This window comes from Orbicella franksi, chromosome 4 (assembly GCF_964199315.1).
Source record: "Orbicella franksi chromosome 4, jaOrbFran1.1, whole genome shotgun sequence".
In the NCBI taxonomy this organism is placed as follows: Eukaryota; Metazoa; Cnidaria; class Anthozoa; order Scleractinia; family Merulinidae; genus Orbicella; species Orbicella franksi.
This window is the reverse complement of record NC_138148.1, coordinates 15,692,514-15,719,377: the sequence shown is the minus strand read 5'-3', so window position 1 is coordinate 15,719,377 and position 26,864 is coordinate 15,692,514. Positions and strand designations below refer to the sequence as shown.

At 38.3% G+C, this 26,864-nt stretch overlaps 1 long non-coding RNA gene and 1 pseudogene across 2 annotated transcripts in view; one reads left to right on the top strand and one right to left on the bottom strand.

Moving 5' to 3' along the window:
- LOC145484699 (uncharacterized) overlaps nt 1–25,782 on the bottom strand; it is a 123,809-nt pseudogene extending 98,027 nt beyond the window's left edge. Inside the window, exons 1-5 of the transcript XR_014049061.1 lie at nt 25,652–25,782; nt 17,525–17,617; nt 7,223–7,348; nt 3,430–3,714; nt 2,778–2,925 (exon numbers count right to left, since the gene is read on the bottom strand). The product of XR_014049061.1 is annotated as an uncharacterized LOC145484699 (transcript). The remainder of the gene's footprint in view (nt 1–2,777; nt 2,926–3,429; nt 3,715–7,222; nt 7,349–17,524; nt 17,618–25,651) is intronic.
- LOC145484894 (uncharacterized) lies at nt 14,643–16,817 on the top strand. The gene is made up of 2 exons (XR_014049098.1): nt 14,643–15,923; nt 16,205–16,817. It is a non-coding gene; the product is annotated as an uncharacterized LOC145484894 (long non-coding RNA).
- Nucleotides 25,783–26,864: the final 1,082 nt, after the last annotated feature.

Here is a 26,864-nt window from a genome sequence, read left to right as displayed (position 1 = left end):
TGTGAGCCCACGTTCCTTGCCCCACACCACAGCTTGATCACTGGTCTATCCATTGTATTTTTTGACCAGTCACAGCTAGGCCTGCTCGAATCGAGCAGGCTTGGCTGTGATTGGTCAATTCTGTCACTTGTCTATCCAACATAGTGGATGTCAGTTCTAATAGAAGTTCTAATGGGTTTTCTCTTTTGCTGTAAAGTGTGTTTGAGAGCTCTTTCACATCGACAAATTTAGGGAAACACAGCAGGAAGCCATTTTGAATTTGTTGAAAGGGAAAGATCTTTTAGCTTCACAGCCAACGGCCTCAGGGAAATCCGTAATTTTGCAGTCCTTCCCGATCATCGTCGATGTTTCTTAGATGAGTCAGATTTACAAGTTGTGCTTTGGCTACCTCTCTGCTCAACTCGCTCATGCAGGACCGAGCCAGGGTCCTTACTTCAATAAGTGTACAAGCAGCTTTTACTGGGGATGGACGTTACACGCAAAACAGGAGTTGAAGGAGGTTTATTGCATATCGTGCTAGGGACCCCGGAGTCGTTTATCAATGTAACCGAGGGCGATCCATATTTACAAGTGCAACTTAAAGGAAAAGGCTGCGGCTGAGTGTCATTAATGAGGCGCATTGTATCCGACACTGGTAAGAATAAGAATGATTTGTTTCAAATATTTGTCGTAGCTGATTCCAAATTAATCTTAAGAAAACACTGTATATGAAATGTGGGTTTTATCAAGGCAAGTTCTGACCGCCCGCCACAATGTAAAACACTTAAGATAATTGTGTAACACCGAAAATAAAGGCTCATTGATTTTAATGTTTATATTGTCTTTTGATATTGCAGAGATATATAAATGACAAATATATGTTACAAATGTACATCAGTTTTAGGCTTTAACAACTCACTCAAAATTATCCAATATTATTATTGTATTATATCTCAATTTAGTTCAACACGGTTTATTGAGTTGTGACAATTTTTTTTTTTTTTTTTGTGATCAGTTAGTCCTTTCAGCATTTTTTATGGCTTTATGTACTTTCTATTGAATACAGATATCAAACCATTAACTGGCCCTTCAAAAATAATTATTTTCACCAAAAAATTGACAGCTGATTAAGTTTGCACAGGGGCTTTTCCGTTTTTAAGAATAAGTGAAATACGTTCTCTTGTTAAAGGGGTCCCTTTTATTTGTTGTGCTCACCACAACAGCAACTATAAAAGCCAAAGACAAAATTATTCAAGCCTTGGAGATGGAAGAGTTTGTCATTCTTCATCAGTATCCCAATAAAAAGAACATTGTGTATTCTGTTCAAGTTGTCAGTGGTGATGCAAACCTCACCTTTGCTCTTTTTCCTAACCCCGACTATATATTTATTATTTACTGTCAGATAAAACAAGTTGTCTTCAATGATACAGTGAGATCTAACTCTAACCCCTTAGAAGACTTAATCTTTGGGGGGGGGGGGGTGCACTCCCTGCACCGCGTTTAGTATTCAAAAGACGTAAACATTCAGAACGGTCGATTTAGCTCTCACAGAATGACTTCATGATACTCCTTACCTTAGTTTGATGTCAAATAAATCTATCTTTCATGACTAAAAGTCGAGTTCGACCGTAAAGAACTCCGTTGTGTTTACATTTTTGACGTAGGCCAGGTTACATAGCATGTCGAAAGATGGCGTGTAAAAGTTGCTGTACGGCCTTCACGGTCAACTGATTTCGGTGAAGTATCCGAAACGAACGGCCCGAAGTAGCCTAGACAATAACAGAGTACGCATGCGTTTAGATCAGTTTTGGCTAAGGTTCAGGGATTTCAATTCCTGATCTTCCGTAAATGTTTATGTACGGCAGGACACCGAAGGGGCTCATTTACTCGATCCACTTTGCTATCCGGACAACTTCAATCATTCTCACCAAATCACTCAGTCAGAGAAAATGCTGATTACTGTAACTTGTTGGAATGGGAAACTGAATCTTTTAGCAAGTTTGCTGCATTTTAGTACAAAAGAGCAACTTTCTTGGAACATACGGTTGGAACTATTGTTATGCTTATACCTGTAACACAAACGTTTTTATTTGACATGCACCTCAACTGGAAGCCTAAGCGACAAATTCTATCAAGTTTCGAATACTAACTGGTTGTGACCTATAAATCATGTTCAACAACGGAATGTTTTGATAGTATCGACTCTTTTGAACCGAAAGCTGGAAGAATATTTCGCTCCTATATGAATTTGACTTTAGAAGTCTGCTGAAATATCTGTGTGTTTCACGGAGTTTAGTCCCGTAGTAACGCTTGTCTGATTGCTTTTTCCCACCTCCTCCCCGTGGCCTGGCCGCTTGTTTTAGACCTTAGAAGCCTGTGTCTGCGTTTTGGTTGCCCTCACCTTTGCTAGGCAAAATCTTTATTTGTGAAGTAAGACAATATAAGTCCTTTAATAAAATTTTGTAATGAGGTGGCTATAGACCTTTGCTCCTGATAGCTATACACTATTTCCATTTACATAAACAATTAAAGGGGCTATGAGCCTTTGACTCATAGCCATTTTTCAACAATTCGGCACGTTTTTTGTTTATTTATTGTTTATCCTCTGGCCCAGTAAACAGAGCGCGGGAAATACAGCACTCAGCATTATCGTTTGTTTCAGAAGATTTGAAGACATAAATGTTATGGTTCGGTTGTGTACAAATTCATTCCACATACAGTACGTCTCGGCTGTCTGTAGTAACACAACCACATGGAAGTAAGTTCATAACAATAATGAAATGTTCCAAAGTTCTTACCAGCAATACTGCATTTGGAAACGTTGAACAACGAGAAGTACGCTTGAGTTCACTAAAGGTGAATGGATTTCCCAGTAACAATATCCTGAATAGTATGAGGTTATTACATTGATTTCACTTGCTGTACCATTGGAGGTCTGTCCACAAGCTGTAGAATTGAATATGTACAAAAATTACAAAACGTTTGCCTGGTCGTCCTTGCTGGTAAAACAGATTTAGTCAACTAGCTCTTCTATATCACATCTGCTTCCCTAATTGTCCTTTTTTTTTTTTCATTCCATTTCCAATAACTGGCGTAATTTTTATATTGATCCGATTTTACCGGTAAAAAGCTCATCGAAAGTGCTTGGAATGGTCCAGTAAAAACTGTAGCCAGACACCTTAATTAAATCAAGCCTTTTGGGTGAGACTAAAAATTAATACGACATTGAACATTTTAAGTAAGTGTTTGTTCTCACAGGATCGTTGTGCCTAATTGATTGAATAATGGCTTGGCTAAGATCATAGCCCGAAAAAAAAGCACCAAATTTGCCTATGTAAGTAAACCTGTAGTGTGGTACTGTGCAATAGCTAAGCAAATAAACTTGTGACAATCTTCAGGACTACTATTTAGGAAATCGTTCATTAATAAACACAACAGTTAGCTACCAACCTGTGCTCTCATATGTGGTGCGCAAAGGACCCTCTCCAACAGATGTACGACCTGCGACTTTGATTTCATATCTCGTGGCTTCCATGAGACCTGTAATCCTCAATACTCGGCTACTTGCGTTCACTTTGACAGTGGTGAAGTTCTCGTAGGAACCATAGCGTCTGAAATAAACGACGTAGCCAAGAAGAACTCCATGGGTATCTTCTTCAGGTATAGGAGACCAGTTAATCTCGAGAGAGTTGGGACCATGATTGTATCCATACACCCATGGAACATAACCAGGAACTAAACGACAAAAAACAACATCAGTTTTACGGTATTGTGATATTTAATGCTACTATTGAAATTTCAAAATAACTGAGATACTACGCTTGCCCTAATTGCTCAACAGAGTTGCCAAATCTGTTTTCTATTGTATTGGTAAAGGGCTGACAATAACATCAATGACATGAATGTTTTTTTAATGAACATTTACATGGAGATTTGTAAGGAAAAAAGCACCAGAAATTGGTCGCGCCATACAATACGTGATCTTTTTCTCATGGCAAAAATTTTACGCAGATTCCGTTTATGCTTGAGTTTAGGAGAAAGTCTTAAGCACTTTCCGTGTTTGGCAAATTCTGTGGACGACAGAGTGGACGTTCTTGCCATAGCTGGGAATAGCTGCTGACTTACAAGCTTTCCTCGTGTTCTTCCAACTACCCGTGTGGTTTTATTACACTGGTAAACTCATAGAAAGAGTGGTCTATTGGTTGAAGAAAAAATATATAGGAGGCGTTTAGGTCAACACATTCGTTGTAGGTAGGTTCCACTTGTAGGTTGATAGATCGAAATCACCAGCCTATACGTGTTGGTGCTAAGCTAATATTATAAGGGAAATGTCTAATTATTCGTTCAAAGTAATTTTCATTTCCTAGACCATAGCAACTCTCCATCCTTTCAAACACAGCCTCGATTTTAACGTGGAATTCTTATAACTCAACAGTGGTATGGGGAAACCCAATTTTAACTTGCTAAATAGTAATTTGAAAGGTGTAGGTAAATTTTATTGGCAATGTTTCTCATTTGCTCTTTGAATTTCTGACCGCAGAAATAATCTTCATTGAGAAGATTTTGGCACGAATGTCTCCATATTTTAATATAGCAAAACCCGCATAACAGATCACGTGTTTTGGGGTTTCAGGCTGATTTTTCTCTTATATATCGAGTGTTTTCTGCAAAATCAGCCTGAAAATGTTCTTATGGTGTTCTTAAAATTGTTTCTAAAAATTAAATACAGCATAGATGAAATCAATTTCAATTTTAATTAATTAATGGATAAGACATACAGTATACAGTGTTGATCTACTCAGTACTGTACTCAGTACTGTACCCTAGTAGGTTACTCTAATCTAACTGGCAGCCAATTTTTTTTTATATAAGAACAATTTTCATCTTTCAGGCTGAATGTGTTCTTATATATATGGTACTTTTTTGACCAAATTTCAGACTAAGTGTTCTTAATCCACTTGTTCTTTTATGCGGGTTTTTACTGTAGCACATTTCCCGACGGTTTCCGCTTAATACACGTTTGACTGTACTCGATTGCCGAAAAAGAAAATACTAAAAATCAAAAAATTGATGAGTTGTATTAATTTTAGAATGATGAAAGCCATAATTAAAATTTTTAGACGGGAAACACACTGGAGAATTGAGGAGAAATGGGGCAATCAATTTGGTTATAATTTATACGGTACTGTAAATAATTAGAGCATTTTTACTCAAGTGCCCAGCACCAATGCAAAATAATTGGGAGAAATGGACGTGTTTTTATGAGAGGAGATTTCAACTCCCCCAAGATTGGTGCGGTGCACCAACCTGGCCGCCTTTTCACTGTTTTGAAAAATCAATATGGCTCACGTGACGTCATGTGAAAACGCTAACTATGGACATGGAGAAATGATATGTAAAAATGGTTGATGAAAGAAGAAAAGACCTTACACAGGGCTGCGAGTTTTGCAGAACCACAGATTTCCTTTTCTTCTTCTTGTGTTTTTGCTTGTGGCATCTATCAAAATTTTTGAAATCCGAGTTTTGGCTGCATTTTTTTCTAGTTCATAACAAAATGACTTTGATTTTTCTTTCCGATCACCTTTCGTCCAGTAGGAAAAATCTGTGTAAACTTTTAAGATTTTCAGTTTGGCTGTGCATGTTGATAATATTACTTTTTAATGAGTGATAACGTAGCTAGAATGAATTATAACAGTTAGTTGGGAAGAAATAATTCACTCGCTGGTCACTCGGTCAAACAGTTGAGTATTTGCTGGGTTCGAAACAATTATTTAGTGGTGATTCCCCCGACCAAGGTATTTCGCGAGAGGGCCGACCATCGTGAACTGAATGGCTGCCAAAGTGATGAACTGATTGGAGCGGAATAAGGAGTCGAATTAACAAATTGACGTCAGGTTTTTATGCCTCTGTCCTCTTATTGATGATAAATTGCGTCATAACATTGTCAAAGTGACTGTGGAACCACGAGCCGCATGCGAGTCGTTCCGCAGTAAACTTTGACAATGTTATGACGCAATTTATCATCAATAAGAGGACAGAGGCATAACAAACTGACGTCAATTTGTTTTTTACAATAACAAGACCCCAAAATGGTCAAATGCCGGGAATAAATGAGGGCAAAAGACGCCGTAAACTTGCCGTAAGATAAGATAAGTGAATTTCACTCAAAATGACACGAACATTGTCAATAGCTTTTCTCGCTTTTTGATTGGCTACTTAAAATCTCATTGGTTAAAAAGTTGACATTTGACAGCTGAAAATTGAACTTGAAAGCTTGCATTAATAAGAATTTTATCCGTCTTTACTCTTATTGATGATAAAAATGAGCCAATCAGCGCGCGAGAAAGTAGACAGTCATTGTAAAACAAGTGCTTCCAAATTAAAGGCTATTAGATATATAACAAAGATGGGTATATAATTCGATCCATCGACTTCTTTGACAGCGGCTTTTAACCGAAACTTTCACGCTTGAGAAGTGTTTTTCCTTTATAATTACATTACTTTATGGCTTGAACATTTTTATTTTCCAGTACTTATATAAGCGTGAAGCATCGGCTAGAAGCTCCAAGGAAAGCAAAAGCCCTCTAAGAGGACATGTGGTTACTGGACAGTGTGTAACCACAATGGTGCAAAAAAAGAGTTGCGGAGTTTTAGTTTTATCACAAATTATTGTTTCAAAATTTGAGTGCTTGATATACATGTTCCCTGCATCATTGTGAGCAACATTAGGGACATTACGATGCGAGGACGGGAACGACACTGGACTGGGAAACTTTCGCAATTTCCGTGTTTTAGCCAAAGCCAAAATGCTTCAGACGTGCCAGATTTTTCGTATACGACGGCTATGTCAATACCTTGAGCTTGACAAAAGCTTTCCAAAAAACCAATTGCTTTAGACATGGTAGAAATCTTACCCTGTTAAACTTAAACGATGGTTAACAGGGCATGAAACGACGCTGAATTTCTTCTTCTTTACACATAGGAAGCAAACATCTCTGATCTGTCAGTATTTAAATGGCATTTGACAACCTTCTACGCACGTGCGGCAATTTGATTTCTTATCCGGCGGAACAGTTTTCAAAGTTGTGAGGCGTGTGAAAATAGTAATAGTGATATTGAAGATTTGTTTAGTCATCTATGAAAGATTAATATTTTTTGAAACGGCATATTCTTTGTTTTGAGTTGAATACCGTCGAAAATACGATGACGAGCTTACCGAATCGCCTAGAAAGGACAAGCTTACCTGATGCAGAAGAAGAAGATGCAGCGACAGACGTTGGCGAGGGCCGAATGGCTGACGACGATGGCCAGTGTTTCGAGACGACTGTTAGATGGGATTCTCCCAAGGAACTTGTTCCATTTATGGACTCTGAATTAGCAAATGAAAAGATAACAGTAACCATGGGTTATATCTTTCTTTAAAACAGACACATCAAGGCAACCATGATATTTTTAAGAAAACATCCATTTTCTTCAGGACCCTAATTAGCGTTTTCTATTAGCTCAGTCTTCCCTCAGTCGAATCAGTATCAAAATAACACCCCAATAATTCAAAATAGATTAATTAAAGGTTGTTATTGTGTTTTTAGGGAAATAGATATTTCCATGGAAACGGTACATGAAAGAATTTAAAATCGGTAAAGCTTGAACATTGTGAAATCCAGGGATTTGCAATAAAAGAGCCAATACCAAAATCTTAAACTATGGTCGTAGCAAGTGAAATACACAAGAGTAAAAAATTTGTTCGTTTGATTTGCCGTAAAGTTCAAAACACTTTAAACCATATTATTGCGTATTAAGTAGCAGTCCCGCTAAAAGCGGTCCACTCGACTTCAGGACCAAAAATAATTTTCCTTCATTTTTTGTCAGTGAAAAGGGTTTGACACGTATATATAAAAAAGCAATTTATTATTTTCCAATTCCTTATTTTTGCTTTGCTACGAGCCAAAATTGAATTTTGGCCGAACTGAGGTTGCCGACCGTGATCAGAAAGGGAAAATTCACCGATTTTGTGAAGCGTGCTACGTCGCCTAAACTGCAGCTCACGGAATGTCGTTTTCATACGAATTTCAAGGTACATTCATTACTTTGACTGACGAAATATGGAAACTTTTCGAAAAATTCTAAGCTTACCAGCGAGGCTGGAAGACACCCTTCTCCGAGGCCTTTGATCACCTACTAAAATTTAGCCAAATTTGACGGGGAAAATCTCAAAAGTTGGGGCTAAATGAAGCCTAAAAAGCACATCACAGTAAATTTCATACCTTAATAAACCGTTCTATAAGTTCAAACCGGTGGGTTTGGATTGCACGCGAGAACAGATTAAAATCTGCCACAGTCAGTGCGTTTACATAGCTATCGCTCGTGTCAAAGCTCATTTGCATAACCCTAGCACCCGGCGAAAATACATCTTCTTCCGTTCAGGTTCGTTTGTTGACCCTCTGAATAGTGGCAAATAGCTTCCTTTAATACTTGTGTACACTCTAGATCCAGTTTTGAGGTGAAGGTTGCGTTAAAGTTGATCGATTCTCAAGACTTGCGAGACTCCAAAAGTAAATAATGGCACCGGTCTGCAGAAATTGACCGTAGCCGTCGTCCTGACCCTTCAATAAATTCTGCCGCAGAGGTAGCACTAGGAGAAGAAGAAAATCGTAAGTTTTCATTTACCGTTTAATGGCAACTGAATCCTGTACTACCGCCAAGACTACTGGGAGCTTGGGGGCTATATGCCCGAATTTGAAAAACAACAACAACGAACACTTGCCGGTTGCATCGCTGGGAAATGAACGTGAATGAACACGACACGCTTGAATGGAACTATGTTTTGCGCTGAATGATGGGCTTTACTTCTGTTTTATGCTTGATGCTTGTCTTTTAGTATCTTGCACAGCGCATAAAATAAACTTCGGGATCCGTTTATCGGGCCGTTTATACAACGAAAGCTGCACCAGCTTCGTCAAAATGTCACACAAGTTCATGTAACGTGACCAATTACCCGGGAGGGAGGTACCCCCTTATATGGGCTATATAGGTATCTGTATGTGAGGCCCCAAAGGGTAGGGTTTTTCAGCCGTTTGGGTCATAAATAGGGTATCGATTTTGGCCATTTTGGTTATAAATTGGGTATGGTTTTAGCACTCTAGTCTTGAATTGGGTATGTTTCTTAGCAGAAGCTACTTTTTCATCATTATCAATAAGACCTTCAACAAAAGCCCTTCATAACGTATGTTTAGGGCAACTCTGTCAGCCGCAACGGTCATAAATAGGCTATCGAATTTTTGGTGAGGTCGTAAATTGGGTAGCAAAAAACGCAGATTTTGGTCATAAAGAGGGTAAGGGTTTTGGGAAGCGGGCCACACACCCCCACTCAACTTTTCTGGAAGTACCACCCCCCCCCCTCCGGGCCAATTACCAGGGGCAGAGGGCAAACCCCTACCCCGCGCGCGCCGATCATTAGATTTGGCAAGATTTTCTCATTTCAATATTGATAATGAAAAAGCCACCCATTAATTTTTTGGACTAGTGCAATCTTTTCAGTATGACCGAACGATGACAATCATGGCACCTTTTCAATTTCTATCTACCTTTCCTCGGAAAATATAAGGAGTTGCTAATACATGAGGGCGGAGGAAGCAGACATGGACCTAAAATTCACTTTTCCTTTCCCGTTATTAGCCGTTCGTATTTCATAGAAAACACAATGGAAGAAAATCAAAAGATGGGACCAAGAAACCTTCCAAAAAACGTCCATATCGAAGCGCGTGCAGATGTTGAGAGGCCGATTTCTCACTTTGTGTTTATAGGACTACTACCCTTCCCATTTTTTCTGACGACACCAGAATTATTGGCCATAAAAATAGTTTCTCTTTGATTTCTCCGCCTCGCGAAACATGTATTTAAGTAATGGGACATGCACTTTTACTGGTATGGGAATCAAGCGAGGGTGTGGACTTTGAACGTAATTGTCCTAAAATGCGATAGGCTTTTTATTAAAGGTGTTATATCGCATCCGGCATATTACAAAAAAGAGCGTGCTGCTTTGTATTTGACTGCCTTAATGGAACTGCATGCTTTCCATTTAAAGACTATTTTCACCGATTACATCATAACGCTTTAAACACTCGCAACAATGGGAAAACTGCAAAACTACCAAAAGTCAGACTGGATTTTGCACGCCGTAGCTTTTATTTTTTAGGTGCCTCGATTTTTAATTTATTGCCTTTAAGTTTAAGAAACATTAATTCTAGAGTTTTATTTAGGAAAGCCTTAGACGATTATTACTTGTAATTTCTATTGTATTTTTAACGGTTTTTAATATGTATCTTATTTTATATATCTTAATAATTCTTGTTTATTAGTTTTTAATTCTTAGCAGGACCCCGTTGATAACAGTATTTTGTACTGAAGGGTTATCCTGAGGAAATATTCGATTATTATTATTATTATTATTATTATTACTTGTAAGCTCTTGCTTGTAAGCTCTCGCTCTTACTTGTAGCTCTAGTTTTTGTCACAATAAACACTCCTTTTTTATTATTATTATTATTATTATTATTATCATTATTATTATTATTCAGTGTTACATCCTCATGGTGTCTGTAAAAATCATAATAGCCGAGAGAAAATACATATTTGATAACATTTCTACATATATTATGTATCGCGAGCATTAACATATCCGAATTAAAAGTAGTGTGAATACAGACTTATATTCATAACCATCGCTGAATAGGACCTAGCAGCAATTAAACAAAAGATGCAATTGAGCCCTTTCGCCCGTAGTTCAGCCAGCACACACCACTGGCCGTACGTTTTTTCTGTTTTTTTTTTTTCTTTTTGATTTTACAACAGAAAAGGCTTGGTGACAGTTACACTGTGACTTGTCGACGCTGCACTGGGATTGACGAGCTACTGAATCTATTTATAGCATTCTTTCACCATGTCCTTTAGCTTACAAGTTCATAAAAAAGACTTTCGCTCTCTGGCTTTGAGGGGAATTTCAAAAAGATCTCACATGGCCTTGAGCATCGTGATATTGAATCCCATGGTCGGAGCTTATCGTTTAAAATCAAGGGGTCCTGCTCAGAGATGGAGGAGGGTATTTTGAATTGGGGGGGAGGGGCTTACAAGCGAGCGCCATAGGCGCTTACTTGTAGGGGGTCTAAAGATATTTGTAAAATTATTATTTCAAGTATTTTTTGCTTGAAATTGGGGTGGATAAAGCCCCCTCCCAGCTCCCCTGGCTCCGCCGTCCCTTCTGCTGTTGAAAGAAGTTGATAATTATACCCCATTTATGACAAAAACGGCTCAAAAACCAGACCCTTTGGGACCGACCATACCTACATAGCCTATATAAGGGAGTACTTCCCGGGCACCAACGCTTGATTCCCATACCAGTAAAAGTGCATGTCCCATTACTTAAATACATGTTTCGCGAGGCGGAGAAATCAAAGAGAAACTATTTTTATGGCCAATAATTCTGGTGTCGTCAGAAAAAATGGGAAGGGTAGTAGTCCTATAAACACAAAGTGAGAAATCGGCCTCTCAACATCTGCACGCGCTTCGATATGGACGTTTTTTGGAAGGTTTCTTGGTCCCATCTTTTGATTTTCTTCCATTGTGTTTTCTATGAAATACGAACGGCTAATAACGGGAAAGGAAAAGTGAATTTTAGGTCCATGTCTGCTTCCTCCGCCCTCATGTATTAGCAACTCCTTATATTTTCCGAGGAAAGGTAGATAGAAATTGAAAAGGTGCCATGATTGTCGTCGTTCGGTCATACTGAAAAGATTGCACTAGTCCAAAAAATTAATGGGTGGCTTTTTCATTATCAATATTGAAATGAGAAAATCTTGCCAAATCTAATGATCGGCGCGCGCGGGGTAGGGGTTTGCCCTCTGCCCCTGGTAATTGGCCCGGAGGGGGGGGGGGGTGGTACTTCCAGAAAAGTTGAGTGGGGGTGTGTGGCCCGCTTCCCAAAACCCTTACCCTCTTTATGACCAAAATCTGCGTTTTTTGCTACCCAATTTACGACCTCACCAAAAATTCGATAGCCTATTTATGACCGTTGCGGCTGACAGAGTTGCCCTAAACATACGTTATGAAGGGCTTTTGTTGAAGGTCTTATTGATAATGATGAAAAAGTAGCTTCTGCTAAGAAACATACCCAATTCAAGACTAGAGTGCTAAAACCATACCCAATTTATAACCAAAATGGCCAAAATCGATACCCTATTTATGACCCAAACGGCTGAAAAACCCTACCCTTTGGGGCCTCACATACAGATACCTATATAGCCCATATAAGGGGGTACCTCCCTCCCGGGTAATTGGTCACGTTACATGAACTTGTGTGACATTTTGACGAAGCTGGTGCAGCTTTCGTTGTATAAACGGCCCGATAAACGGATCCCGAAGTTTATTTTATGCGCTGTGCAAGATACTAAAAGACAAGCATCAAGCATAAAACAGAAGTAAAGCCCATCATTCAGCGCAAAACATAGTTCCATTCAAGCGTGTCGTGTTCATTCACGTTCATTTCCCAGCGATGCAACCGGCAAGTGTTCGTTGTTGTTGTTTTTCAAATTCGGGCATATAGCCCCCAAGCTCCCAGTAGTCTTGGCGGTAGTACAGGATTCAGTTGCCATTAAACGGTAAATGAAAACTTACGATTTTCTTCTTCTCCTAGTGCTACCTCTGCGGCAGAATTTATTGAAGGGTCAGGACGACGGCTACGGTCAATTTCTGCAGACCGGTGCCATTATTTACTTTTGGAGTCTCGCAAGTCTTGAGAATCGATCAACTTTAACGCAACCTTCACCTCAAAACTGGATCTAGAGTGTACACAAGTATTAAAGGAAGCTATTTGCCACTATTCAGAGGGTCAACAAACGAACCTGAACGGAAGAAGATGTATTTTCGCCGGGTGCTAGGGTTATGCAAATGAGCTTTGACACGAGCGATAGCTATGTAAACGCACTGACTGTGGCAGATTTTAATCTGTTCTCGCGTGCAATCCAAACCCACCGGTTTGAACTTATAGAACGGTTTATTAAGGTATGAAATTTACTGTGATGTGCTTTTTAGGCTTCATTTAGCCCCAACTTTTGAGATTTTCCCCGTCAAATTTGGCTAAATTTTAGTAGGTGATCAAAGGCCTCGGAGAAGGGTGTCTTCCAGCCTCGCTGGTAAGCTTAGAATTTTTCGAAAAGTTTCCATATTTCGTCAGTCAAAGTAATGAATGTACCTTAAAATTCGTATGAAAACGACATTCCGTGAGCTGCAGTTTAGGCGACGTAGCACGCTTCACAAAATCGGTGAATTTTCCCTTTCTGATCACGGTCGGCAACCTCAGTTCGGCCAAAATTCAATTTTGGCTCGTAGCAAAGCAAAAATAAGGAATTGGAAAATAATAAATTGCTTTTTTATATATACGTGTCAAACCCTTTTCACTGACAAAAAATGAAGGAAAATTATTTTTGGTCCTGAGGTCGAGTGGACCGCTTTTAGCGGGACTGCCACTTAATGGTGAATAGTCCAAATGGTAAACGCTATTTTGGTCACAGTTTTTTTCAAAATACCAGAAATGTGTCCTGTAGCTATTTCTTGATTTCCGATCCAGAAAAAGAGAGTTTTTATTAAGGTGGCTGCCTATAGTTTTACGATTGCACGCGCGCATAGGATGAAACTTCAAGTAATCTGCGCACGCTCAAAGAAAAACGTCTTTTCGATATTTTATGACGTCAACATGAGCACAAAAAGCAAAACGCACAGTGAATTTTCTCGCGTTTTCTTCGGTGAATTTGTTTAAAATATGGCTAAGTTGTAACGACATACAATTCCTATAAAATACCCTATTTTTGTTAAAATCTGTCAGAGCTAATCTAATATATTTAGAAGAATGACAAATTACAGAGTATTGGAAAAACTGTTCGAACAACCTTGAATTTTTACCGATTCAAAATGCCAGGCAGTATCATTTCCGTGATGTGGCAGTGTATGAAAAAATTTCACCAAAGGAAAGTAAAAATATTAAGGAGTTTAGGCCAAACTGAGGAATATATCAGCCTGTCGTTAGATGAGATGTTGCCATGGTAACGGCCTTAAACCAAAATTGACAATCAACAAAAAGGCCTTATTATAACAATACCCATACTGGTAAATCTCTACAGGGAATACTTTAAGAGAGATTAACTAAGTTTCCCTTTCTAACTCGCGCTCTATAGGGAGGGTGTTCGTAAATACTCCAGGGAGCCACCTTAAGTAGACCAGTATTGATTTTCAACAGGATAGCATTACGACTCTCCCTCGATCCTGTCAGTGGTTGGACAGAAACACTGTTTTGAAGGATGACGAACAAGTCTCTCCTTTCCCGCCATCCTCTTTTGCGCAAGACACCTTACTTCAAGGTGTAGATTTTAAGTATAATAGGGTTGTTCAAAGCCTGATTAAGGTGACCCAGGATAAGCGAGAATTTTGATTTGAGTTCTCTAACTTTATGGTGACGCTTTTTGTTGATGTTGTTTGGCCTTCTGTTTTGAGTTTGAATAATCTCAAGGTCCTCAAAATGAACAAAACAAAACCGTGAGAAACATTTGTATACAAGAAAAATTTACACTTCGGTTGACTTTTATAGCCCTGGGTTAGCATTAACCGGATTCTGGACAACCTGTACGGAACGCCAGAACTGTCTTATGATACTTTTTTTTATCATATTGGGTGGTTATGTCATTATATTTAGTACTTATGTTATTATATTCGGTGATTAACTCATTATACTCGGTGCTTATTCCATTATACTCGGTGCTTATGTCTTTATATGCGGTGCTGTCTTCATTATATTCGGTGCTTATTCCATTATATTCGGTGCTTCCCTCGTTATATTCGGTACTTTCTTCGTTATATTAGGCGCTTTTTTCATTATATTCGGTGCTGTTTTTATTATATTCGGTGCTTTCTTCGTTATATTCGGTTCTAACTTCGTTTGGTGTTTTCTTCATTATTAAGGGTGCTAACACTATTATATACGGTGCTCTCTTCCTTATATTCGGTGCAAAGGCCATTATATTCGGTGCTTTCTTCGATATGATCGTCACCAGTCTTCGCAAGGGGCCATACAATTTGGAGGTAGTCTAGGGAAAGCCGGGAAAAACGGGTGTCACGAAAACTCAGACCCCGAAACCTCAGACCCCGAAAACTCAGACCCCGAAAACTCAGACCCCGAAAACTCAGACCCCGAAAACTCAGACCCCTCGAAATTAAAAACTCAATTGTTATCACCTGAATTGCATTATGGCCACAATGGGGCGAGATGTTTATCTTCTCCGGTTTATGTTGTCGCGTCGATCAAACGGTGAAAAACAAATATTTAACTTCTCAGGTTTATCGCTGTCGCGTCGGTCAAACAGTGAAGAACTAACAAGGTTTAGAACAGCAGCCAACACTGTTTTTCAAAACAGACCTTTTTTATGCAATGGTATGCAGCAAAAAAATATGTTGTTCTCTGAAACATACTCGTTTGATCGCAATCTGCTTTTTGACTTTATGTGCGTTGCGTGACTGTCGGCACGTAACCCGCAGAAATTAACAAAATTGAGGAAAAAAAAAAAAGAAAAAAAAAGTACATAGAGATAGCCATGTTTGCGTTCCAACTTATAACGGGAATAGTGAATATTTCTTACAGGAAACAGTAAGTTTCAAACTAAACACTTCTACTTTTTTTTTTTTTTTTTTCTTTTTTTCATACCGCCTGGATTAGTTAATTATTAAATCTGCCTCGTGGCGGGGCCTTCGCGCCAGTTTTCAATTTTCGTTCACTCACATTTCGAGACCAGACATGGCGGTTCAATCGGTTCGACCTTCACGTGCTTTTTACGTGTTGACTTTTTACGTGCCGACAGTCACGCAACGCACATAAAGTCAAAAAGCAGATTGCGATCAAACGAGTATGTTTCAGAGAACAACATATTTTTTTGCTGCATACCATTGCATAAAAAAGGTCTGTTTTGAAAAACAGTGTTGGCTGCTGTTCTAAACCTTGTTAGTTCTTCACTGTTTGACCGACGCGACAGCGATAAACCTGAGAAGTTAAATATTTGTTTTTCACCGTTTGATCGACGCGACAACATAAACCGGAGAAGATAAACATCTCGCCCCATTGTGGCCATAGAGCAATTCAGGTGATAACAATTGAGTTTTTAATTTCGAGGGGTCTGAGTTTTCGGAGTCTGAGTTTTCGTGACACCCGTTTTTCCCGGCTTTCCCTAGACTACCTACAAATTGTATGGTCCCTTGCGAAGACTGGTGACGATCATATCGAAGAAAGCACCGAATATAATGAAGTAATCACCGAACAAGGAAGTACCGAATATAATGGCCTTTGCACCGAATATAAGGAAGAGAGCACCGAATATAATAGTGTTAGCACCCTTAATAATGAAGAAAACACCAACAAAGTTAGAACCGAATATAACGAAGAAAGCACCGAATATAATAAAAACAGCACCGAATATAATGAAAAAGCATCTAATATAACGAAGAAAGCATCGAATATAACGACGGAAGCACCGAATATAATGGAATAAGCACCGAATATGATGGAATAAGCGCCGAATATAATGAAGACAGCACCGCATATAAAGACATAAGCACCGAGTATAATGGAATAAGCATCGAGTATAATGAGTTAATCACCGAATATAATAACATAAGTACTAAATATAATGACATAACCACCCAATATAATAAAAAAAGTATCATAAGACAGTTCTGGCGTTCCATAAACGTGGCCCTGTTTACAACAAGTTAACCCGACAGGAGCCCGCTATCCAATCGAAAAACCAGTACTTGGTCAGCGGTCAACTCCAAAAAAACACGTGGCCTCGATGAGTTCTAAACTTGAGCCAGCGATATAGTCACGTGATACCGGTCGAAAGATAACTTGTTTAGACAGGGGTCAATCGACCATAACATATGTCCAATATCAAAAAAGGACGGTATAAACGAAGAGTGCATGTCTCTGTCAACCTATTAGCTGGAGTATGGCCGCCATCTTGCGCAACCCCGTCACCGTCGCGGGTACTCCCCACGAGCAATACCGCTAGCCATGAAAACCATGAGAAAATCAACTTATGGGTTTCCTTTTCTCTCCTATATAGGTATGGGGCTCCGCATGACCGCACTTTTGGCCGCCGGAGCTCCGCTATTATAATTTTCATGCATGTAATGAGTCTCTAATGTATGCATTAGAATCTGCACATGTAAACTTCAACGCCTGAATCGAAGTCGAACGTTGGCCGTCCTATTCGACTGGCGCAATCGAATAGAACAACAAGGTCGACCCAAATACAAATGTGTCGATCGTATCTGATTCAGATTTCGAACTTTACATGTACCTAACAGCTACATTAGGCTCCGTACAGGTAAAGTTCAAAGTTTGAACTGGGCCTTAGAGACCTTTCTTCGACTTTTCTGCCTGGATAATAGGTAAGCGAGAGAAAATAGAAATAGCTTATGCATAGACAAAAGAAAGACAAGACAAATTTACCTGATACAGCTGTCGGTGTGGGCACAATGGCTGACGCTTCGGTGGTACTTGCTTGTTCTAATGTCCCCAAAGAACTTGTTACGCTGATGGGGCCTGAATAAGCACATGACAAGTGAGCAGTAACAACGGCTTTTATCTTATTTTGTACCTCTAAGCCAGAATCTCTTGTTTTTTCAGATTTGCTTTGGACTTAGTAAACTGCTATCCACAGCATACAACATGACCGGATTATTAAGGTTGGAAATTTGCTCTGTTTTTCACTTTCTTTCAATCAGTCTCGCTTCGTGCCTTGTCACAATGTGAATACCTGCGTCTCAGGTACCAACTGTGTCTATGCAACGCACAATGTACACTGGAGATTAATTTGTCGAGAAATCAGGTCAAGTTTATATATCGGTGCAAGGAGACTTCGTATTAAGAATATATGTGGTTCCGGATAAACGTATTTTTTCCAGAGATTAGGGAGTTTACGAAACTACGACGGCGACGCCGAGGACAACGTCGATTAAAAGATGAATTTGTATTTTCCCTACGAATCTCGCGATACTTTTACTTTGTTTATCGCATTTACTTTGTTTACTATCGCAAAACTAAATCTGGAACACAGCGAAAAAATTTGAAATAAAAATTTAAAAAATTAGTCGTCGTGGTTCACGTTCTTCAGACAACGCAAAATTTGGTCATTTCACGTTTTCGTCTAAGTGGACGCCAAAAATTGTACGAAGAATTATAACGCACGTGCACAGCCATTGTTCTGCTTATTAATTCTTTTGTTCAGTGACGTTCCAGTTAACGTTGCTCTGTCCTTTTAGACTAGACTGCAAGTTTTTAGATTACACTTTATCAAAATACAGAGGTGGTTGCTAAACAATTAAGAAAAACGACACAACTTTTGAGAATAGGTTTACACCAGAGGAAATTGCTCCGAATTCATGACGAATCCGGGACGTTTTAGCACTGGATTGATTTTGTCGTTTACACACAAGTGGACGAATCCGAAATAACAACTTCCCAGTTTGGTTGTGTCTCCGGAGATTTTGGATGGAGAATTTAAAGTGGGAACTGTGAATCCGAAAAACTCTTGAATCCGGAGGGTTTTGCCTTTTAAAAGATTTTCTTTCGAATCCGTATATTTTTCTGCCTGTGATCTTTTGAGCTTGCGGTAGAAACAAAGCGGTAAACTTAGTCTGAGTTTAAAAACATGTTTTGGACTGAACAGTTCAAGGGTGTTGACAATATGTGACTAAAACAGTAGATAACAAAGAAAAATCGAACAAACGTGATAATACTGAAGAGCAATACTGAAGAAGTGAACGAAAAAGCGAATTACAATAGACGTGAATAGGAAAGGAAACCGACTGAGAAAATATAATGTAATGACCAGAGGTTGCAAGATTAAACAAGAAAGACTAAATAATGAGACATAAATTAACATGTTTAAGTTGTTTGTTCAGAGCTGAGCGTTCCCATTCGACATGGACGGATTCTTTCTTTTTAAGTTGGAAGCTGGCTAGTAGATGCCGAGTCCAAAATGAAAAAACATAGACGCTAACAATACTCTGAATCCTGCAAATGTTTGTAAATATGAGAATTGCGATTCAAAATATAGAAAAAACAGGACAAAAAGCAAAACTGACAGGATCACAGGAAAGGTAAATATACTTTGCAAGATATTGTTTAGTGCAGCTACGTGACCTGATGTGCATTTCCCTGAATGCAGTGCAATGCAGTGTACAGACTGTTCCCGTCCAAAAACAGATTCTCTTCGCCTTCCTTTAAAACTTTAAAAAGTAAAATCCTAAGTTATTGAAATTAGTGCAGGTGTAACTATCTTCAGGGATGAAAACCATTCCGCCATCAATACCCCCAACAAAAAGCAATATTTTTATAGGGTTTTAAGGTCAGTGACTCTGGCAAAACTTTTCGATTTGTTTAATTCATGTTTGATGCTGAGATAACTGCTAACGATGCCAAACGGGCCTTTCTATAAAAAAACCTGTTTCCAATATTTACAGATATTTCCTTATTTTTCACGAAATAGTTTAACAAAAAATGTACATGTACCGTAAATTGAGGTAACATTAGGCGGACAGTAGAGCAAATGCTACTGTGTTTCGAAAAAGGAAACACTTGATTGATCATCCGGCTAGTAAACTCAAAATTTCCAAAACCCCACATTTTGCAAAATACTATCTTTTCAAAAATAAAAGTCTTTTAAATTTGCCCAGAAATGATTTTCTTTCTGTTTTATATGCCTCGTAGTCTGAATCCTCTGTCTACACTTTTTTAACCTTGTAAGCCCTTATATTAGCAGGTAATACTCCCTCTCTATTTTCATAACGTGTCAAATATAGCAAGAAAACAATAGCTTCTGAGCACTAATACCTCACGTTCAAACCATAATCGATACGGATCATGTGTCATAAAAATAACTCGGAAGATTGCGTTAGCCATTGGAAGCAAATGCTCTCCTTTTTTCTAAAGATTACAGTGCCAAGTTTCTCTTGCATTGCAGTTTTAGTGCTACCCACCTGTCGTCTCAATTTCTATAGAAAAAGTGCGTTAAATCCGTTTTGTCCAGCAAAAATTAAGCCTGGTAGCCTCAAATTTTGGACTGTTCTGAAGGTAGATGGGCTACATGTTAATTTTTATTAGTTACTGCTAGTTCCTTTTTTTTCATTCAAGTAGAAAAAGCTCATCAACTACAAAGAAGATTCTTACACACTTCATTTAACTCTCGGTATACTAAGCCTAACTACACTCTATATTTAAGGTGGCTGAACACAGTTTTTGATACCTGTGTTCATTCACCTTTTTCTCTAAAACCCTTGATCCCTCGGTCGCCAAAAATGGCAGCAAGCACGTTAACAACACAAACTTTGGTTTTTTGATGGTTAAGCTAACGTATGCGCCGTTGCCATGGCAACATGAATAAATATAAACAGGCCTTTAAAATCGGTTTTGTTTATTTATAGAAAATCTAGTCATTAGATTTTCTTTATAATTTGCATGCAACAAGCTTGTAACGATTCTCACAAGTTAACACCATTTTGCTAATAATTTAACAGAGAAATCTTTAATTATCCTTTGTTGAAGGTTCACTGGAATATCTAGAATTTCCTTTGTTAAAGTTCAATTATTTTCAATACTCCAGTTACTTATTTGTAAGTATTTTCGTGCCAAATTTCGTGAAATTCTAATGAGTGGTTTTCGAGTAATAGGCGTATTTCCGAGAGTGCAATTTTCATTCAATCGCAGTTTTTTGACTAACTACGCATGCGCTGCATTTAACTGGGTTCTTTCGGTAACAAAGAAAAAGCTGAGAACTGCTGGGTTCTTTGCTTCGTTACCTTTTCTAGCATATCTTTGTAATAAAAGACTAAAGCCATCAATTACTGGTTTTCAGTGCCACGCAATTCACAATAGATCAAAATAGAAATCAAAACCGGTCAATAGATGAAGTCCAGAATCTGAGAAATGAAAGAAGGTAAATATGCAAAGACTCTCGCCAAAATTCTGGTCGCAGCAATTTTTCTTATGCGAGATATGCAGAGAAATTTTTTACCCAAATTTATAGAGATTTGTATGGAGATGCCATGCTGGTGCCCATCCGTATGGGCACCAACATGGCGGCCGGAAACCAACAGAAACATCTGTCACTAAGTTTTGCTACAAAAGCGTGAATTTATCCCTCGAGAGACTCTAAAACATTAAAACAATACTTTTTCTAAGACATGAACTGTTGAGATAGCCAAGTTCCCCTAAATAAGTCACTTTTTTAACCATCATGACAGCTCTCTAGACCGTCACGTAAATGCCGCGTCACTCAAGAGCTTAGAAATTTAAACGTAGTGTATCACAAAACCAAGAACCCATTCGGAGCGAAAATTTGTATGAATATTAGTTTTCAGCAGCTCTTATACATCATTTAAGTAAAATCTCAGGAAGATCAATAGTTTTGTAGTTCGAATTTTAGTGACGTCATGTGAAAACCAGCTATATACTGGGTTCGATTATAGAGAAAAATATCGCAGATAGTGCGGGTGTTGAGTAATTAAAATGATCGCTGTATTGACGGCATGTTTGTTTTTTGGAATCCTTGTGCGCGCGCTGAATTGCATCAGCAAAAGCGCGCGCGAAAACTGTGTTCGGCTACCTTAAAGGATGATACTCTTCCTATTGATTCAATTGACTCCTCGATATTGTATTGCAAACGTATAGAGATTGTTCAGGTCTATCCTTCAACAGGTCACAAATATGCAACTTTGTTTCAGAATGGTGGTGATCTTCACTGGGGAGTGATCTATAAAATTCCGCATTTGTCATAATGGACATTAAAAGAATAATTTTTTAGAATTTACTAAATTGAATAATGTACGCCAATAAATCAATATACCAAATAAAAGTGATCGAATCAACCATCTGCACTTTGCAAAATCTCAGATGAATCTCTTTAGTACCCCTGTCGAAGTGCATACCCTTCTGGAAGCCTGTTGTTTATTCAATCCTTACACATTGCTACTGATTCTCAAAATGACTGCGACATAGTTTTGGATTGACGCAAAAAGTCAAACTGGCTGCTTTTAAATCACAATATCATTGCTAGAAAACAAGTTATCTACCACAGGCATGTAAAGAATTCTTTACCATCATTGCCTTATATCACAATCAAATTGAATCACATAAAGTTCATTGAAACAATCAACAGACATGAAAAACAACCGACTTTAATTCTACGAAGGAAACTGGAAGTCTCTCAATAATTTTAGAGACTCGTAAAAATCTTGTTTTTGTTTTCTGTATGTTTCTTGTATAGTAGATATCACTGGTTAGTATGGTGTACAGCATTTTAAGGGAGTATTTAGCTAATGAAAGCTAATAAATTTATTAATTTGTTTTCTATTTTTTCAATTATTTAAATTTAAATACCAGTGAATTAATAATTTGTGACATTGCTGCTAAAAAGCCCATTCTAGGGAGCAACGATAAATGTACTATTTATAAAATTGACGTCAGTTTTTTATGCGTCTGTCCTCATATTGATGATAAATTACGTCACAACATTGTCAAAGTGGCTGTGGAACCACGAGCCGCAAGGATTAGTGATTTTATTCAAAATGACGCGAACTTTGTTAATAGCTTTTCTCGCTTTTTGATTGGCTACTTAAAAAAGTCAATAAAATCTCATTGTTTAAAAAGTTGACAGTTTGACAGCTGAAAGCTGATTTCGCATAAATTAAAATTTCATCCGTCTACAATCTTACTGATAATAAAAATGAGCCAATTAGACAGTTATTGTAAAAATATGTATGTGTGTATGTATGTACAGTCGAGTAGTAAATAATTAGGAAAAAAGATAGTATGTAATTTGGACGTACCTTTTTACACAATTTGCAATACGTATGTTAAGGAGCTTCTTTTAAAATATGTTAAAAGTAATTTTAAAAGAAATTAACAAAAACGTCAATATTACACTCGCCCTACGGGTCTATGCCTTTTTTAGATATTATTTTGACTATTTTGAAGCATTTCTAGCGGTATTTATCATAAGATTCCACAAAAGAACCAGACGATTAGTTTTACCGAAACATTATTTCTTTGAGTTTCAAAGGGTAAATAGACGGATTCGGCTAACGTATTTACATTCTTGTTGCCGCCCAATTCATATCGTATAATCATTCACTTTAGATGTTGTTTATACTCCCATGCAATCAGTTGCGTGTGACAAATTGCACCGCTGTAACCGCCCAAATGCATCATTACGTGGTCTGAATTGGGTGGCAACATTACGATGTAAACACGTTAGCCTAATCTGTCTATAAAACATCTTTGTTGAAAGAAAAAGGTCGTTCCACAGAAAACGTTTACCAGAAAATGCTTTTCATATCATCTTGAAAGCGAACTCACACTGCATTAATGAAGAAAACAATCTTGAAATGAACACTTCGAACAGCGCCCGGAAGAGCCGCTTTGAAATAAGAGTATTTGATCTCTACCGAGTCGTAAAAACGAAACACACCACAGAATTGAGAACTGACTGAAAATATTAATGAAACTAATAAAAGAAAAAAGTTGTCTTTCAGCTCTTCTGCATCATTCAAATATTTTAACGGACTTTTGATTTTTATTTTAGTTTACCCTTACTAAAGGTCAGCTCTTTATTTAATGGACACGAATATAAAAATAGGCGCACGATGAGCTAGACGGCGCCAGCCGATCTATTAGTCTTATTTCTGGTTACGCATGAGGGGTATGCGATTCATTATTCACAAAGGGCTGCGAACTAATTAGGTGCTATTTTTGCTTGCTTTGTTCGTCGTTGATTAATCACCCAAACGAGAGACGAATTGTCGAGCTATTATATTCTTCTAACAAAAGAACAGTATTAGTGCTGAAGCAGTATTTGCAATTTTCCCTTCTATTACTTAAAATTTGAAACTTGAAAAAACAGGACCTTGCCTGTTGAAGTTAGTGAATCCAAAAAAGTTACACCCTATTAAAACAGGGTCTACCTTGCAAAAATTTCGATAAGAGACAAACAAGAAAATGCAAAAGAGCAGTCGAGAAACACCGAATTAACAACATATTTGTGAAGTGAAAACCTCAGAGCATGCTTATTACCATTTTCTTTGGATATCAACTCTATCAATAAAGCTTTATACAAATCCATGTAGTATGGCGCGCCACTTTGACCGAGTGGTCACATGCTGAGCATTAGCATGGACCACGTGATTTATCCAATTTCAAACTTGAAATTTGCTATCAAAAACTCTGGCCTAAGTCTAAATCCATTCCGTTGTTCCGAAAGTATAGCACGTCTCATGGCCAAATTACTCACCGAGAACAACGAAAGAAATCACTTCCTATGTGTTCCAAAGCAATACAGCACTTAAGCAACAGAATTGACTCACTCTGCCACCGATTGATATTTCTTTGAGCACTATATGGTTTACATGTAACAAATATTCCACTGCAAGAATGGTTGTACCCATGTTCGATTCAGTGCTATAACCACTAAACAGAAATCGAGAAAATGACGCTGATGAAACAAACGCACGGTTAGTGAGCTTCTCCGTCATTTTTATTTTATTTGCTTGAAAATGACCTTCAAAATGGTGTCTTTGTAATGGTTGGTAACTTAAAGCACTGTTCTCGTTTTTTCCAAAAGTGGCATCCTCCCGTACTGTTAGGTCTTGTGCAGAAGCAGTTGCCTATCAAAAACTAACTTAACGTTTACCTGATACAAAAAAATTTAGACTGTTGTGAGTGCAATTGCATTAAAGAAAGTTGCGGCCGGTAAGCAAGAACAGCGCCTAAACAGCGCTTGCGACCAGCAAATAATCTTATGGCCATTTAGTGCTCTATTTTCGTTTTAACGTTAAACATCGAGCATACCTTTTTCGAAAAAGTTTAAAACACTGGACCTGGACCTGGAATTTGATATTCTTAAGTTATGTAATCGATCAAATGAACTAGAGACAAGCTTTGCACTCCTGCTCTTCACCCGGTTTTTATAGCAACGTGGCTTCAGTTGAGGCGGAAGTGAAATTGCAGGTTTCTATTTTAGCAAACAGACATAAAACTTAACATGTTTTTACAGTGAAAACAAAGGGAGCAGTCAAAAACAGCAGGCCTGAAAATCGGCGCACGTCGGTCGCAGATGATTATTCTTGCAACGTTGTCATCGACCTACAGCCAAAAAAGACAATGAAATGTTTTCTATCGGAAGGAACTAAAGAGGAAGTAATATTATAGCTGTGAACTGGCGAATTAACTCAGTCAGACCCAGGTGAAACAGGAATAAAAAATTGATCGACATTACTCGATTAAGATAACTTTCGTGCTAATCCAGTGATATTGACCACATTAAACAGATCACTCTTCATCAATAAACTTTTTGTACCGAAGGATGAAATCGGAACAAATACTGTTTTTTTTGGCATATAAAATGACAAAATCCAGAATTTCCTAGAACCATATTAATTCTTGGTTAGTCCTTAAAATAAACTTCCTTCGAGACCGAGATACATCTCTGGAATGTAGACGCCGACTAATTCTTGTGTTGCAAAACAGATACGCACAATTTTAGATCGGAGAAAAACAAACTGAAAGAAAACTAGTACTTACTTTGAGCCCAGCAGCAGATAACCGGAAACAAAAATAACTTAGACCACAGCATTTTCAGGTATCCACTGGCAGTTCGCTTTCCCTAGAAAGCATTACGCAAACTTACAATTTCCGACGAGCGGTCTGCCCAATATATTGTCCTGAAATGAGCAAATTGCAAAATCCAGAAAAGGAAGTTCAAAGGTCACACGCCCTAAATAGAAGAGTTAACAACTCTCTTGCTCGACACTTAGCGATTGACTCCGAAAGAAGGACTATAGAATCCCCGCAGCTCGAAATGGGAAGTGTTCCACTTCAATCTCACCAGGTGAAGTGGTGCAATCGAGGTTAAAGTGAAACAAACGATCAAAATATACTATTTAGGATATAAGCAATTCAGTGAAATTGTAATGGGAAATCACACGGCAAAAAATGCAACGTTCGTCGAACACGGTTGTTTGAATAAGTTATAAACTAGGCTCGACTACGATATAACATGACATATCACAATGCTGCGTTTCGCTTTCACAATTTTTCGACAAAAGGAGGAAGGACTAATGCCCTATGAATTGCCTGAGTTCCAGCCTTTGTGTGAAGTATGGTAGGAAAGGAACTCGCCTAAACTACAGAATACAGGGCCACTTTTGATCATCCACCAAAAGAGCCCGCTCGTTTGGCCCGTCAAAAAGAACGAGTCAATGTTTTTACTTGACATAGCAACATTTAATGACAAGCAAGAAATAATTAATGAAACGACGTTTGGCTGTCATCTTGATGTAATTTTCAAGGTAGTTAATCAAAATTCCGCGGTGTCAGATATAGTCCTAAAATTTGCATAAAGACAAAGCGAAGCTAGATGAAACAAATATCTTAGTCCCTGTCGAGTCTGATCACTCGTTCAAAGTGGATCTCAGTTGCTTTAACATTTCGTTCTCCAAATGCTTTATATTACATTTGCTAAAACATTAAAAGACTCGGTAGGGTTTCAGGCTGCTTCCTGCGCTTGTCAGGCAGTTAAACGAACCCAAGCAGAAATAATCATCGGTCTATAACCATTTTGCACGGTAAGCGCCCAGAGCTGAGTTATTTCCATAATTCAAGCTTCGTTTTATCCTTATGCAAATTTTAGTAGGCTATGTCTGATACTGCAGAATTGTTGACAGTTTACTGGGATGGTTTCACGGCTCAGCAAATGTGCAAACTGTAATATTGCCCGACCTGATTACTTTTACAG